At 40.3% G+C, this 17,312-nt stretch overlaps 1 long non-coding RNA gene across 1 annotated transcript in view; it reads right to left on the reverse strand.

Moving 5' to 3' along the window:
* Nucleotides 1-4,702: 4,702 nt before the first annotated feature.
* LOC117268539 (uncharacterized) overlaps nt 4,703-17,312 on the reverse strand; it is a 79,351-nt gene continuing 66,741 nt past the window's right edge. Inside the window, exons 4-5 of the long non-coding RNA XR_004502657.2 lie at nt 9,157-9,235; nt 4,703-5,276 (exon numbers count right to left, since the gene is read on the reverse strand). This is a non-coding gene — a long non-coding RNA (uncharacterized LOC117268539). The remainder of the gene's footprint in view (nt 5,277-9,156; nt 9,236-17,312) is intronic.

A 17,312-nucleotide genomic window follows, 5' to 3' on the forward strand; every position in this document is an offset into this window, starting at 1 on the left:
ATATCACTTCACATTTCATTACACACATATTACAAATGTTTTAAAGGGTCATGCACTGACTGTTTGTTCATAAGGTTCCTTTCAGTATTATAATGAGTAAACTTTGTTTGTTGAGAATTTAAAACGCAAGTGAGATCACATTTAGTGGTGCCTTTGTGGTCAAAAATCATTTTTAGTGCTGTTTCTAAATGTATTATGAATTGTTTATAGAATATAATATAATAAAATATAGACTATAAATTTCTCCATTTTGGTTTCTGATATTTTCTCAAAGGAGAGCACAGGATTTGTGATTTACAGAGCAGACATAAACTACAGCAGACAAATAAACAAACAATTTCACTTCAGTTGTCAATAACCGGCAGATATATCTGTCAGGTTTAACAGACAGAACATTTCAGGTATGTCTACAGGCATGATGTGAATGTGCCTGAATTCCTGTTGTGATAAGCGCCATCACACATGTGTCATTCATACTGTACACCAGGGAACAAGCAGGCATCTTAATCCTCTTGCTGATGACAGACAGACCTACACCGTCACTAGCTGGAAGCTCTGGGGATGCTGCTCTGTGTTTTAATTCTGCGTACATGTATTTCTATACGTGTATGTGTCTTGCCAGTATACCGTTTCTGCAAAAGCGCGTGTGTCACAGCAGGTTCAGACAGCCAACACACTAACCTGTTTAACTCACTCGGCGCCTGAGCCACTGATGGGGGCCCTTTACTGCTCCCGGCTGGTCCAGCCCCTAAAACAAGCTCCTGGGCTGCAGCAGCGGTTAGGACCCAAACCAAGCCTCCATTCACCTCATCAACCCAGCTGTTTATTTTCAGAGGCATTAGAGGAAACACTCGACAGGGCTTATCAGATCCAAACAGTCGCACGTCTTTGTTATTTTACACACAGGCCTCCTCTCAACTCAGCCTCATTTTCAGTAATTGTTTTCTTTCTTGCTTGGTAGAATAACACGGTGGGCTACATTTAACACAAGTGGTAAGGGAATCCGTCAGTGTAAACAAGGCAGATACAATGCACACTGGGATTTTATCTGAGCCTTTTCTGTTATTCTGTGTTTTTTAAGGGCAGGGCTGGAGCAAATATTGGAGTGTACATGTGTTAAAGTGAAATTGGTGAAATTAAATACAGGTCTTCAGCCTCAGCCTCTCATACAGACCTCTGTTTTTCTCAATTACTGCTGCACTAAACATCAGACCCACACAGGGCTAGTACTGGATCTCCAGAGATACTGGACTGAAGTCTTTTATTTAACTACTTAATTTAATCTGCTTTAAACAAACTATTGTCATCTCACAGCACAACAGAAATCCTTTGCTTTTTAAAATGTGCTGCCAAAATGTTGTGATGCTGAAGAAAGACGGAGTTGTTGTGACACTGTAGTACATGTGTTCAACATGGTGGCAGTGTTGCACTGTCTTTGGGACACCTGAAGCCCTCGGTGCCACCCAGTACCAAGCAGCTGCAGACAGTGCTGCTGATTATCAAGCAGCCATGAGGATCAACAGGCTGATTTTTTTTGTACCAAATCATGATGCACAGTGCTCTGCACATGTCAGCTTAATTGTGCTGCAGATTGCGGAGGCACAGACAATACACAATTGTCTGAATTCAGAAAACAGTGAGTGTGCTGAATCATGTGAGATCTAATCATTCCTCCCTATCAAAAGAGACAGCCTCAGTGGAGAAATCAGCGAGTTTTCAGCAAGCAGGAAATGTTTTCAGTCACTCATGACTGACAACGCAACCTCTGTTCAGCCGCAAGGTCCTCAGACAAGCCAGCGTTACAGCCAAATATCAAGGCAAACATGGTCCAAATCCCCCAGTCCACCTCCGCGTGCTGCCAGCAGGAGCTCTCGTAGATGGGCCGAGCTCCGCTCTGCCAACTGCGCCATAAAATAAACACACAGTAAATCCAGCATGATTAACATTAATCATGATCACGTCACTGCTAATGCACTGACTGAGGGCCATACAGTGAAATCACACTGACCTAGACGCTTGTCTCCTTGTAAGGAGAGGGGGTCGGCACAGACACAACGCTGAACGCTGTGATAACGAATAAGAATTCATTAAAAGTGAAATTAAACAGCTGTGTAAGTGAATGAGTCTCAGACAGAGAATGACGTGACTTGAACGCACAAGTCAGCATAGGTGTTTGACATGGCAAACCTCGCTATATTTGTGTGACCCCTGTATCTGGAGAGAGCGCCGCTTTGAATACATGCAACTTTTGGGAAAGACATTTATTTAAAAGGCTCTTTTCAACTGTGGCAGTGCCAGACACGGTTTGACTAAAAGGTCCCGCAAGGCTTGTAACTTATTGTCGAGGATTGGATTTCAGCTAAAATTAGCCATCAGGCCCAATTTATTACTCTGATTGAGGAGTCTGAAAATGCCAGTAACGGGCTCCCCATTATATAAGCTAAGCCCTGAGTTGAAGATATAATGTTGCAGTTTAATTCAGCCCACATCACTTGTGCGTCAAATGTGTAAAAGTGGTAGTAATAGTAGCTTAGGTTTCCCCCAAAGTATTGAACTGGCCTGAGAGAGGCTTGGAAAAACAGCAAAATCCCCTACCAATTTTATGGAGGTGGCAAAACAAGCGTCTTTCCTTCGGTGACTTGACTTATTAAACCCGCTGGAGACTGTGAGTTATGAAACGGGGGAGCAAACTCAAACTGGCACATTATGGCTCAGGCAGTTGTAGAACAAAATGCCCCTCAGTTTGGGTCACGATTGTGATCTTAATTCAATATAATTCATTCCTACAATGTGGTGAAATTAACTGTAATGTGTTTAGTTGCAGCAGAGAGTGCTGGGGAGAAGTGAGCTACATGTAACTGAATTATGGTTTAAGTACATTTTGCAGTAGCTTGCTGGTAGTTCAACTATTTGCATAGTGATTCAAGTTGTTTAATTATGTTTTTCTGCCATTTTTGTGTTTTTAAAAGTCAAACTACAACCAATTTTTAACCATAAAAGGAAAGGAATGACTCTGACCACCATTAGTCACAAGTATTAATTATTGCTATGTATTAACGAACGGTCAGAAATGTTGTTGCATGCAATTTTAAAGGATACCTGGCTGACTGAATTATCCTGTTTGGTGCAACACCCTCACCTTCTTCCAGTAGCTACACGATATAGAGATATTTCATGTAGCATAGCAGCCATTCATAACAAAATGTTTCTGTTTATGAGACCTGTCACATCAGTTTACCATCATAAATAATTTGAATATCTGTTGACCAGCGCGCAGCTCACCCTGTTTTATTACAAATTCTTTATCATTGTACTGATCTGTCTTTGCACCAACAGAGGCAACAGTGTTCCTCCAGAGGTTTGCACACAAGCTCACCTAAAGGACAAATGTCCTTTTGATTGAAAAGTCGTTTCCTCCTCTCTGTTTAAACACAGGTGTTGATTCTGGTGCAAACTACTGCTGCTGCTGCTGCTGCTGCTGACGCCCTCCCCTCATTTGCTCTTTTAAATATGAAACAGGCCAAATGGTTCCTCTGCTGAGTACACTCGGGCAGGACCTGTGGACACTCCAGCAATTATCAGAGATTATTTGACATCCCCCCGGCACCCCACCCCAATACACACATACACTCCCTTTCTCGTTTTTCCACCCTCTAAACTCGCACGAGCGGCAGGGGATCATAATAGTTTGCAGTTTGAACAGGTCTGCTGCTTGAAAGCGTGTACCGGCTCTGCTGCCAGGAAACAGTCTGTCCTGCCACACTGCTGTAGTACATGGAGACAGGCACTGCCCTGGCTCTGGACACGAACAAGAATACGGGCCAGACAGCCCCCTTCTCCCTTCTCCCCTCTCCCCCTAATGTCACGTACTTCACCCAAGCGTGGGTGTATCTCTGCTGCGTCTGCAGAGTTTTTCAGCTTCTCGAAGCCTCGCAATACGCTAACGGCTTTCTGTGCTTTTCTTTCTTTACTTTCTGCTTAGATTATCTGAGTAAGTTTTCCTTCCCATGGTGCACTATGGATTCCTGCGTGTCTGTGGTTGGCACAAACGCATGTCTCGTGGCACAGATTCTGGCCCGTGGCACTGGCGTCCTTCGAGCCCACACCCAGTGCCATGCTGCACACTCTTCACCACTGACATCCTCCACTCTGACCAGAGACTGTAAACACCAATGGAATGGACCACACACACACACTCCCAATGTTTGAGTGAGCTGCTTGGTGCAGGAGCATGCATGAAGGAACACACACACACACACACACACACACACACACACACACACAATTGGAACTGAAGGCCCAATCAGTTATTTTGTCTTTTTTGACTTTATGAATTATAGATGCATTCACATGTGTTTGAAGGAAATGAAACAAGAAATTTGTGTGTTTCTCATAAAATCATATTTTGAGTTTTTTTTAAATGACCCAGATATTTTATATGATATTCTATCCAGAACATTCTGTTGCCCAAGCTAGATTTTCATACACAGTATTAAAGTTTTAGCTCTTGAATTAACTGTGGAACTCCAAGATCCTAATACTTATTTTACAAATACTAAAAAATATTTATGTTGTGTAAATACAATCACACAAATGTATTTAATATGTCTTTAATTTCCCTTAATAAGCAGATTACTGCACTTTTGAAAAGCTGAAATGCAGCAGTAAAACAATTATTCCCCTAAATGAAATTAAATGGATATGAAATATTGGTTTTGTTTTTATTTAACCTTTAATCAAAATGTACAGTATTACATTTTCAAGATATCCTGTTAAAAATCAAACGAAGTAATACCGATGATAAATGTTGTAACATTTATGATCCATTTTGGTCTGGAAACATTTAGAAAATCTGACACATATTTAAATAACTGTATTAATACAATATCTTCTCTTATATTAATATGTATATAATAATAAGTAATGTCACAGTCATTTCCATTGCCATAAGTCTTTTCTATCACAATAAACAAAGTGTGACTATTGTGGAAATGACATTAAAAAACTTTTGATATGTTAGCATGCTAATATCTGTTTAGCGTTAGCATTAAATGTACACAAAATGCACCATAAAAAATATGCTGTTCCTTATTTTTTGTACATGTAAATGAAATACAACCTGTTTGGAAACCAGGAAACATATTCTTTATTTAAAAACACACAAAAAAAGTTACTTCGATTTCTTCCAATTTCAGTTTCCTCCGTGGTGCTAACTCCTCCAGCCATGTGCTCTCCTGTCACATGACTGTTGCTGTGGTCATCAAGCATACAAAACTCTAAAAATGAAAACAGGACAGGTGTTCTTTCTATGAAAATGACATAAAATACTAACATATCTTACAACACACGATACATTTAAAAAATTGTATTTAAAGTAAACATCAGATCAATAACACATTTAAAATTAAGCAGAGTTGAATGTCCAAAGTCTGGCTCAGGGACGAAGGAAATACAGCAAAAACCTCACATAAAAGGCCACTTTTAATGCAATAAAAATGACTGATCTATCAAATAATTTTTGCATGTTCCTTTTGGTTTCAAGTAAGCGTGACAAAATAATCTTAAATAATCTTCTGTACTTCATTTTCATTTTGAAAACTGCTGTGACAAGCATCCTCTTATAACAGGGCAAAAATAATGTTTTGATCAATGGAAGCTGAATACTGAATAAACAAACAAACAAAAATAATATACATTTATAAATCACAGATAAGAATAAAAAGAATACCGTTACATAATATCCCACTGTAAACAGTGTGGTATAAATCAGAGTAGATGACACAGTAATACGCGAGGTGCTGTAGGAAGTGAGCTGTTTGTACTGCACGACAATGTGTACTTTTCAGGCCTCTGCGGGCTCGAGCCGCGTGTATATAATGGCCAAGCTGTACAGTAGCTGACCACTCGGTGACGGATGCCAGCTGACAGGTGGGACCACAACACCTCTTCTAAATGTTAACGCCCTGAGCCAGAGCCTCATTTCTCATGCCTGTTAGACACTGCAGCTACTAGAAAATAATGCAAATACCTCAACTAAATTTAAAATGACACTGAGATAATAATGCAAACGGTTAACTTGTGGTTCCTGTGAAAATATAGACAACCTTTGAGAATGACAAAACATGTTGCACTGCCCTTACTTGATCATCACAGCCGCTTTTGACAGTGGCAAACTTCTCCACTTGCAGTGTTTTAAGCACCTTATTAGTTTAAAGCCCAAGGCACCAATCAGTCACTGCAACTGACTTCTCTGAGTTTATTCTGCTACGAGCTTTGCAGACTGAAAACATATTTGCAAACACTCTCTGAGTACCGAGTCATCCTGTCTTCTGTTCCCTCCAGCAAGCAGTCTCACTTGGCGAGATTTACAACCCCAGGCAGGGCTGGCGGATAGGGACCTACACAGGAGTGTGTACGCGTAGTGTTGTGCTATCTTTCCTGTTTTTTTCATCATCAGCAGCAGGTGTGCCATTTAAAAAACGGGGTCAAGTTGTTCCCCGGCACTTGATTCAAGGGGTGAGGATGAGGCAGGGCTCAGTGAGCACAAGTATCCCTGTCAGCTGACATTCACGAGGCCCTCGGCTGCCATCGTGCCCTCCAGATGACTCCATTGATTTATATTGGACCTCTGTGGTCGGAGTGGTTTTACTGGTGTGGTTGCCGCAGTGCCCTTTTCAGTAAAGCTTACGTCAAACGTGTAGCACACGGTAAATTGCTTTGCCAATCCATCTAAATATTAGGAGGAGGAATGAAGGAGGGATCAAAAACAACTCAAAAGTGACTCAAAAGACCTTTTTACACGGGCCGAGGCAGACTGCATCTCGCTCTCATTGCTCGGAGGGAGTCGCCAAGCTGCATGTGTTTTCTCACCAGCTTTAAATAAACAAGCCCAGCTCCAGATTTAATGAACAGGAAAAGCAGGCTGATGAGAGAAATCAGTTTATTTAAGGACTGATGCCACATGATAAACAGTAAGCTCTCGGCGTTACTTAGGGCGCATTTTTGGAAGTGCAAATGACTTCATGGTTGCCAAGAAATACATAGCAACACATTTATAATAGCCAGTGAGTTTGACAGTGTAAATGTAATTTGAAGAAATGATTTTAGCGATGCTACTCTAACCCAGCTGTTTCCTAGAAGCTGAGATAATTTGGGAGATTACAGCTCATGGCTGTTTGTTCGGTCCTATAGCCAAATCAAGGCGAATCCCCCTCATGCAACATTTGCATGATGGCCACAAAATTACACAGGTCAACATTAATACACAACCGCCCAGCCAAGATAAAAAAACTGCTATCTCCATGATCTGTTGACTCTGTGAGCGAGCGAGATAGGTAAATGTTAAAATGTCTAAGACCGGAGCAGTTAGAGTGCAAACATGTCACAACAGCTGTGAACACAGTATGGTTTTTAGATGAGCTGAGAGGAGATCTTTGTGTAAGAGTTGAAATACAAGTCGCGCTGGGTGAGCAACAGCAGCGAATCCCTGAATCCTTAAAGCCTTTGTTTGGGACCTCAGATGGGAGCTACTGTAAAACTGTATGTTGATGTGAAACAAAGGTCCTCTGTGTGTGTAAGTGTGTGTGTTTGATATAGAGCCAGACCAATAAATCCGTCAGGCTGACACATCGGCTGATATTAGCACATATGCAGAGAGTATATAGATAAAAAATAAAAAAAAATGTTGGGGAGTAACTAGTTACATGTAATTAAATTACAAAATAGTTGTAATCAGTTACAGTTACTGAGAAAAATAATCTAATTAAATTACAGTCACTAATCAAAATGTTGGTGATCACAAAGGGTTTAAAGCCAAACATATTATTTCCGATAAAAACACACCATCTCAAAACACCTAAAAAAAATCCGTAGGAATGGCCCAAGGAACTTGAAGATCTCAAGGTGTGAACCTGGCCCCCAAATTCCCCAGATCCAAATTTAATCAAGCATCCATGGGATATGCTGGTACCCCACCTCACAACACATGGGACTCAAAGGATTCACTGCCAATACCCTGGTGCCAGAAACCACAGGAGACTCCGCAGAGGTCTTGTGTCCATGCCTCGACAGGTCAGAGACAAGTCCAATCCACAAAAGCCTCAATGTGGATCGGGGGTACCTCTGGAGTACTGGCACGACTCACGGATGCTTGATCAGATTGGGATCTGGGGAATTTGGAGGCCTGGTCCTAAAAAAAGCATATGGCAGATTGACTGTGTGAGACTTTTTACTATCTATCAGCTCTCAAAGACGAGTGAGTTAGTCATAATGGGAAAGATAATAAATACCTTCCTGTAAACATATTTATTGTCAGTTAAATGTCGAGTTAAAAGGAGCTCATCTTTCACCAACACAGAGTGCTCAGGCAGAGGAGTCTTTTACGCCACATTAGGGAAAAGAGAAATGTACAAGAACAACACAACCAATGTCACTGGTGATTTTTCAGGGGTTGAGAAGGAGGCGATATTGTAAAGAAGAAAAAAAAAACATAATTCCACGACAGTAAGCAGGACTGGCTTTCAGATCAGAGGTTGCAAAACATTACAGCCTCAACGCTTTTTATCATCTCCAGCGAGGGGGCAGCCGGGTCGGAAGGATAAATGAGGAGGTGCACTCCACTTTGGTGTCAGGTGGGTTTCAGGTTCCTGCTCCCCAAAATGTTTTTAGTGTTGACTTTCACCTTGTAGCCTGCCTCCAGCTCTCCTGGGCCTACTTATCATGTACAACAAGAATGATGGATGACCTGTGGGAGTGATCATCAGCTTCCATAGCTGATGCAGCAGCCGGCTCATAATTCTTTGACTGTGTAGAGATTAAATTAAACTGAAGACCAGTCAGAGTACGGACGGCTATTACTTTTCCTGATCTTTTTCGGAGAGTCACTGAGACAATGTAGAAACAGGTGCACGATTTGTTTGTCACTCATGTTTGTCTATGTAAATATGTGTCCGTTTGGCGTGCCATTTACTTTTTCCCCCTCTTTTTCCTCCCTCAGTAACATGGAAAGTGTAAAGGCTTCGTTAATGTTTAAACTTTCACGTGTAATCATTTATTCAAATCTTTAAACAGTCATGTATTAGTCCTTTTCATTTTAAAGTTAAAAACAGATAACCCAATCTGTGTTTTGTGTGCTTTATGCACTACAAGATAACATACCTGATTTACATGCAAGATGAGCTGAGGACCATCACTGAACGGGAATGTTTTATAGCAGAGAACATGTATTCAGTGGTTTCTGTAAAACAAGGAAATATAAGGTGTGACAAGAGCCAGAGCTGCAGTGCAAACACAGATGACAGTCATTTGATTTATAGCTAAGCAAATACATTACAGTGGTTAACTCGGAGCTCCAGCTCAGGGGATGAATATGCTGATTTGCTTATTTAAACCAACAGATACTGAGAACAGTCAACAGGCATTTCTCCGCACCTGGGTTTTTATAACTGTGCACATTATAATCTCAGTACAATATTCTTCTGCATCAGTCATGATGGATTTAAAAATATATATTTTTCTGACTTTCCTTTTAAACAACAGAACAAAGAAAGCAGAAAATGAATTTAATGTTCAAGTGAAAGTGTATTTTTAATCATCCCATAGCTCAGCGGTTCACAAGTGGTAGGTCGCTGCCCAAAAGTGGGTCATGGGCCCATTCTGAATGGACTGAATGTAAAAATAACACATTTTATTTTTAAGTACAGTGAATTTCTGGCACAGAGCATTTATTTTGAAGTGCTGTTTTCTGCTGTAGAGTGAGAGACTAACCGACAGCCACTTGATGAAGACAGCAAACTAGCTAAACCACATGGCCAAACAAAAGTATGACATTGAATGTATCAAACTTTAGGAGCTTGAACTAATGACTAAGGAGAAATCTGGACCGCATGGCTGGACCAGTAGGGTACCACTGCTGTAGCTTTCAAGCTTGTACCAAAGCCTGACTCATCTCATCAAAATTGGTCATCCTCATGCTTTTAACTTAATTGTGTCCATAATAAATTTTGACTACTAACTTGATACTGGTGAAAAAGTTCATATGTTTCTTCATAGATTTCTAATGGTTTATAGCACAGAATATAACTCAAACATTGGAGGAAGATAAAACACGACACAGATGGCATGCAGCAAATGTTCCAGGTCACATTCATATCACCAAAACTTGGTATATGATCGAGCCAATGTAGCCACCAGGCCTTAAAGGGGAACTACGACCATTTTCAAATGCATACATATTATATGTGTCATTCCTATGGTCTAAATCAGTCCAAAAACATCAGTAAACATTAACAACTCTCTTCCAGATCCAAACACTAGAGTGCTAAAACTCAAATTTGTGACGTCAGGGTATACTTCAAGTATAAAGTGTGGAGCTGCTGCACAGACAAAGGATTGGGAAAAATGTTAGAGATGACACAGAATGCACTCAGGGGTACATTTTCTGCTTCACAGCTGAGAACACTAATAACGCTTATTTGATTATTAGAAAAAAAAGAAAGAAGAAAAAAAAAACAATCAGTAGTTTAATCACAAATTTGAGACTTACTTCTGTGGTTTCTGGCTTTCAGAGACAAAATGTCATGTTTACAATACCCACTAAACTTTCCTAGGCCATGGAAATAACATACTGGAATTGTTAATGTCAGTGGTGTCCCCCTTAAAAAACTTTTCTTGCCATGCACCAAGGGAAATAGCCTTCGTTTCATGCATGTTTTAACTGGACATCATGCAAACTGGTGACATGTAGAGGGCAGGCAGGTGGATGGGCTCCTCTGTCAGGCAGGTGGATGTTCAGAGAGCCTGTCTGTAGACAGGTCCGTCTATCCTGGAATGTGCCTCTTTGATCCCTGGATTATAGCTCATCTGCTCCTCTGTGATCCAAGAGGCTCCTCAGATCCTATTGATATATTACCTGTCTGTCATGATATGCAGATCGTATCAGCTGCATGGATCCTCAGCTAGGATTTGACAATTTGTAATAATATACCAGCTACAAATTTAGTAAAAGTATCCATGTAGAATGATTTTTCTATTCGACCAAAATTGCAAAAAGTTTGTTTTTATAATTGAAAAATATATATAGTTTGTACATTTGTGCAGCAAGTGTTATTTCAATCAATCAATCAATTATATTTAATTATTTGCTGTTAAACACACATAGCAGGTCACATCAAAAGCAAAATGAATAAATAAATAAAATAAAAAAAGAATAAAATAAAAAATAAAATAAAATAAAATAAAACAGAATAAAATAAAATAAATTAAAACATCCAAATTGCACCCAAATAAAATAAATTCCTAAAGTTGCATAGAAGTTTCAGGTTTTTTGAAAACGAAATGAAATAACAAAAACAATATAGCAATTTTCATACTCTTAAAACAGTAAAACAATAAAGCAAACAGGTACCTGCACAACAGAATGACTAATATCCAACAATACTGAAGCTTCAAATTGTTGTGGGACCACTTTGATCAAACAGAAATAACCATCCAACTAATTGCCAGCATCAAACCATTACAACTATTTTACAAGTACCACTTTACAAGAGTATTGCTACAGTGAAGTGAATGTCCTGTGACAAAGTTGAGCAATAAGTAATGCTTTTTTATGAGGCACATTCCTCTGGGAAAAGAATGCCAACTGAGTGACCTCAAAAAGAAGAGCTGCGCTGGCTGTGGGCTGAACCGTGCACTGGAGTAACCCATCGGCTCTTAAATCCCCTCCATCCATTGGCTCGACTTCACTGGCCCCTCCTATGAGAACATGCTGTCATAACTGTTCTCTTTATCTCATTTCGCTGTAGTGACGATGGCCCTGTTGATCAACAGAAAGGAGTGTGCTGATAATGTACTGTGGAACGAAGCCGTAATAACTCTGGCTAGACCAATAAGAGCTCTATTATGATAAAGATTAGATGGAAAAAAGTGGGTATGTTAAGACAAGGGTGTCTAAACATGTAGTGAGATATGATAATCAGTTTCCTTGTGGTTGAACTGCACCTTGCATTCAACATGTGGGAAAAGATGCCATCTATTTTACATCAAACAACCTATGGTGCACAGGATCTGACTAACAGAGCTCCTTCACATGAATTTCAGACAGCTTTTGGTCTCTACCGCCTCTGACGAAACGGCTTTGCATTCCTGGAGAGGGTGCGTCAGATAAAGAAACAGTATGGAAGCACATTTTTGTTCAGTCACTGAGTCAAGGGACTCTCCTCCACTCATACAGCACACGTGTAAACGAGTGTTTTCATTCATTTGTAGCCTAAAACCACTGTTAAATTGTCAATAACAGATTATTTATTCAGCAACGGTAAGTTGTCACTCTTTAACTGTTGCAGGCTGCCATGCACAGATCTTTCACTTTGCCCGGAATTCACTAAAACATTACGCAAAAGGGTAAACACGGCACCATTTTAAGAGTTTACTGAGTAATTATTTTCACTGCTATCATGTCTAATTTCACTCAGTAGGAATACATGTTGATCTAGGAAGTCAATAAATTGACTTTCCCGCTGAGTAACTCACAGCTTTCTCCACATTCGGTGCCAACACAGGTCGTGTTTTCCTTTTAGTATATTTAACATGTCATCACATGGGCAGAGCCATTCATCTCCTGTGTGAGGTAAGCCACTCGAAGACAATAATTCATGTGATGTTATTGTAGGGAGAGTTATAAACATGTAATGCAAGACAAAAAGGATTCCTTGTAAAGATTACAAATTATGCCACAATAACAAGTTTGTTTAGGTTTATTTAAAAAAAAACAAAAACAAATGACGAAATAAATGTTTTTCCCCCCGAGGTGAACCAATGAACCGACAGAGAGTTCAGTAAATGAAATATCCTTCACCACCAACACAGAGTGTACCTTCCTCAACCTCACCACAGCTCTTAGACAATAATTACAGCCTTTTCATGTTTCATGTGTTTTACATTTCCTCTTTCGGATGACAGTGCAATGAAGCATTCCTCCACAAGTCCCACAAAGTTTATCCAAGTGTGGTTTGGAGGCTAAACCTATTATCTGAGTATCTGCTGATCAGACAATAGAAAAACTACGAGAGCTTGCCACACAGAGAAAGGCAGCACATGTGCGACAAACACATACTGTGATTTCATAGTTATTGTAGGAGAATAAACACAGACAATGGTAAGACAAACACTTGCCATTCTCAGCTGATAGGCTGCTGATTCACTGTAAGTCTCATGACTCAGTCGGTCATGTATGCCGGTTTATGCCTTCGCACCGTAATGTCAACAGAATCGGCCTTTGATCCAGCCATGGCCTCGGCTCAGACTCACAGTCTGACCCAGCGTTTAGTTACAAAGTGGGTGTGCTGAGGATATACTGTGGCTTCCTTTGTGGCAACACTCTCATTTGGCTCCATGTTTAAGGGAAAATATAAAATTGACCCTGTATTTTTACTCGGCACACATTTAATCCGCTGGCAGTTTCCTGCCGCAAATCCTTCCTGTCACACATTACACATCATGTTGAAAAAATAGCAAATTTCCCCATAGGGCAGTCCTTGCATTTACACTGTATGTGACTCAATAGACATACTATTACACATACACTATAATTAAACCTGTGTTATGAATGTACCCACCCTTCCACATACCATTGTCTGTGCAGTAAGTGGGTGCAATTAGATCCCTCACCTGTCAACTTTGATTATCGGGGAAAGCCCCGCTCATGGAAGAGATTCTTCATTTTTTTAATCTTATCCGAATTTTTTGTCAATAGATAGAAAAAAAAATTTTTTTTCAAAAGCATTCAAACAAGGGGGATGGCTGTTTTTCCTCTTTCTCTATACTGAACAGAAAAAAAACCAGATGAAATTAGTTTGGAAGTAATGTCTTTTAGTAAACATATATGCAAACGTGTGCAATATAACAAAATAAGTAAATAAAAATACATTATTTTCCAGTGTGAGTTGGACCATATGCACAAATTATTACACACACAGCCAGTTATCAAATGTTCAGCATTTTCCTTTCTGATATTCATCCTCCAGACAGTAGTGCAGCGGGCAGAGGGCAACAATCTCAGACACAGACAGTATTAGGCTGCTGTCTGAGCTAATACTCAGATGATACATCCTCCAGACCACGAGTGATTCATTACGGGACTGTCTCACAGACCCTTTAGTGTATGGAGCATCTTTTTACATAACCAAAGCACATAATTAACCAGACCAGAAGATGCTTTCTTTTCATAGCACAAAGGCCTCCTGCTTATCAAGGAAACTTCTTTTCCAGAAACCAGTCTTTAATGTGGAGCACAATAAATATAAATGACACAAAGTGATTATCCCTGACTTCTAGGTACTGTTATAGTGACTGACACTGATAGAAGAAACCTGGCCAGACGTCAGCGCACAATATCTGAAGGAACAATTGCTGCAGAATCGAATCAGCGTAGAAAAGGCCGTGAAACTGTATGTGCTCAGCGGTTAAAAAAAAAAAAAAAAAGGAGGAGGAAAACAGAAATTGGCAGAATCATTGAGAATTTAAGGGTATTTTCTAAAAATATAAAGGTGATGTCACTATGTCATTTGAAAAAATTAAGGGAATGCTTTGATGCTGGGGGAAAATATAAAAACAAATATGATGAGTGAGTTAGAGCTTAGATTCTCTGCCCGAACCCAACCTGGACCTGACACGACCCGTCAGGCTCCTCATAACAGACCTAGGCTATGGAACCAACTTCTTATCACACCTGGGCGGGGGGGCCTTGACGGCGCCACTGGCTGCGCACGCATCACACTTGACCTGCTGCGCATAGGCCTAACCAGCGAAATGAGGCCTTTGGATGTCAAGAAAAAATAGCCCCAGGAGAGTTTAAATTGGCCCAATCTCAAGGGAAGTCCGAGGTTTGGGACAGCTTTAAATTAGTTGTCGACGGTGACAACGTGTGTGTGTCGGCTTCGTTGAGTATACCAAGTGCAGCATGATGCTGGTATATGACAGCAAAAAGATGGGGACCTCGACACTTAAGAGGCACATGACGAAGGCTTGCCATGGAAAAAAAGACGAGAGTCAGCCTTCAATGTCCACATTCGTATCCCAACAACTCTAGTTCAAAACGTCAGGGCCCAATACTTAAAAAAAAAAAAAAAAAAATCATGTTTAAACCGGGCTTGGGCTCATAATTACAGTTAAAGGAACGGGCCAAGCCGGGCTTGGACAGATCGTGCACGGGCTCTGGTGGGGTCGGGCTGGATTTTTGGGCCTGATCTAAGCTCTAAAGTCTGTGTTATACTATGCAGGTACTCTTTACGGCACAACTGCACCTAATTGTGCTAATTATTAGGCCTCTGATGCAAATTTAACTGCCTGTCAAAACTGAGTATGGTCACGAGCATATTTCATGATTGGGGTCAAAAGTCAGACACAACTTACACCGTTCTGCTGCTTTGTTGTGTTCTTTTTTTTTTCAGGGGGAAATCTCTCAGCCTGACCTTAAAACACATCTACTTCCCATTTTCCCCCCCTCACACCCAACGCACCCTCCCACTCATTTGACCTCTGACAACTGGGGCCCCTGTGCCACAGCCTATTGATTCCATGGCATTGAACTTGAATCTAGGGGCCACAGAGACTACAATCAAAGAGGCATTGTCTCTCTCGAAGACAGATTGCAGACCAAACAATACTTGTTCACTTTCCTTCATTTCTCCATTCATAGAATGAGCCACTTATCCTCAGCTGTCCTGGACTTTTTGACCATTCAGTTCATGTGGAATGCATGCATTTCCTGTGTATAGAAGATGTCCTATTTACCCTGACGGATCACCGGATGATAACAATCTTCATACGCCCCTTGGCGTAACCCGACCAGTGTCGGTGGCAGGAAGTCAGAGAGGTCCCTCAAACTACTTACAAAGAATGGAGCAAGAAATCACAGCCTTTTACATCTGTATTATAGCATAACATCATATTTCACATTCAGAGTCATATATTCTATGTATTTAAAGGTTAACTTTGGTATTTTCTTTTCACTTGGACCTTATTTTCCCATGTTTTTGTGTCCAAGTGATGAATGAAAACAAAGATTTTTAATTTGGTCCAGTATTGCAAGAGACTGCTGCAGCCAGCAATGGCTAAACGTGCTGCAATGTAACATTGCTGGGCAACTGTGCACTGTCAATTTACAACCACTAAAAGTGCTTGTTTTTGCCACTGACAGGCTCAGATTATTCTGACGACATGTGTCCTTTTTGTTAAAGGATAAGATCTTCCTTGTTCTACCAGAAACAGCCCAGAAATCGCTATCACCAAACCCACCAGACTTCCTTTAAATAAACACCAATTTTATTATTGTGAAACACACTTCATTTAAAGATGGCCGAAACAAAATAAAACTCACAAAAACCCTCTTGGTTTGTCTTTCCATTGTTCCAACAATCATCAACTCTGGTTTGGTTGAAATAAACCTTTAATTCACCAAGTTAGATGTGGAAACATGGTGGATCTATACACGTTAAAATGACTGTTTATTTAGATAGGGTCTGGTGGGTTTGCAGATAGCAATTTTGGGGGTGTTTTTGGTTAAACCAAAAGGATCTTAATCTTTAAAAAAGGTCTACTTCTGTAGGTATCCTTTCCATAATGCTGTCAGACATGTAGAATAATAATCTGAGCCTGTCAATGGCATTGGGTATAAATTGATGATGCACAAATGTCCTGAGTGGTTACATTGCAGCCTGTTCACTGCTGTCAGCTTCAGTGATCTCACAACACTGAAGCAGTTTCAGAAGTTGTTGTCTCAGTCACTTAGACACTAAAACACGAGAAAGCAGGGTCCTGGTTGAGAAATACCAGTTACCCTTTAAGTTACCCTTTAATTGGAAAAGAATAGAAATCAACAATGCTGCTGTGTATTTGTGCAAGAAGCCACATCGATTAAACTGTCAGCAACACACTGACTGCGTCTACTTACAAGTAGATGTCACTGTCATCACCCCTGGTAGCAATGTGGCATTTACTGTATATTAAGTAGACATGGCATAATTGCAAACTTAATTTTTCAGCATAATTACCGGAAAAATGTCTTAATGATTCCACTGGAACGACAGTTTGAAAATATATGTTTACTTTACTTCAAGCTGAAGTGAATTAGAAAAACATTCGCTGACTTCTGCTGGTGTAAACATGAGGCATCTGAGATCCATTACAATGAAGGAATTAAATAAACAGTAGCCCAAAGAACACTGGTGGATGCATGCTTCATTAAAAAGCAATGTTGTTGTAAGTGGCTAATTAACTTGGGGCACCCTTTTGGTACTGTAAATATACAAATTAAT

Source organism: Epinephelus lanceolatus, chromosome 18 (genome assembly GCF_041903045.1).
Source record: "Epinephelus lanceolatus isolate andai-2023 chromosome 18, ASM4190304v1, whole genome shotgun sequence".
In the NCBI taxonomy this organism is placed as follows: domain Eukaryota; kingdom Metazoa; phylum Chordata; class Actinopteri; order Perciformes; family Serranidae; genus Epinephelus; species Epinephelus lanceolatus.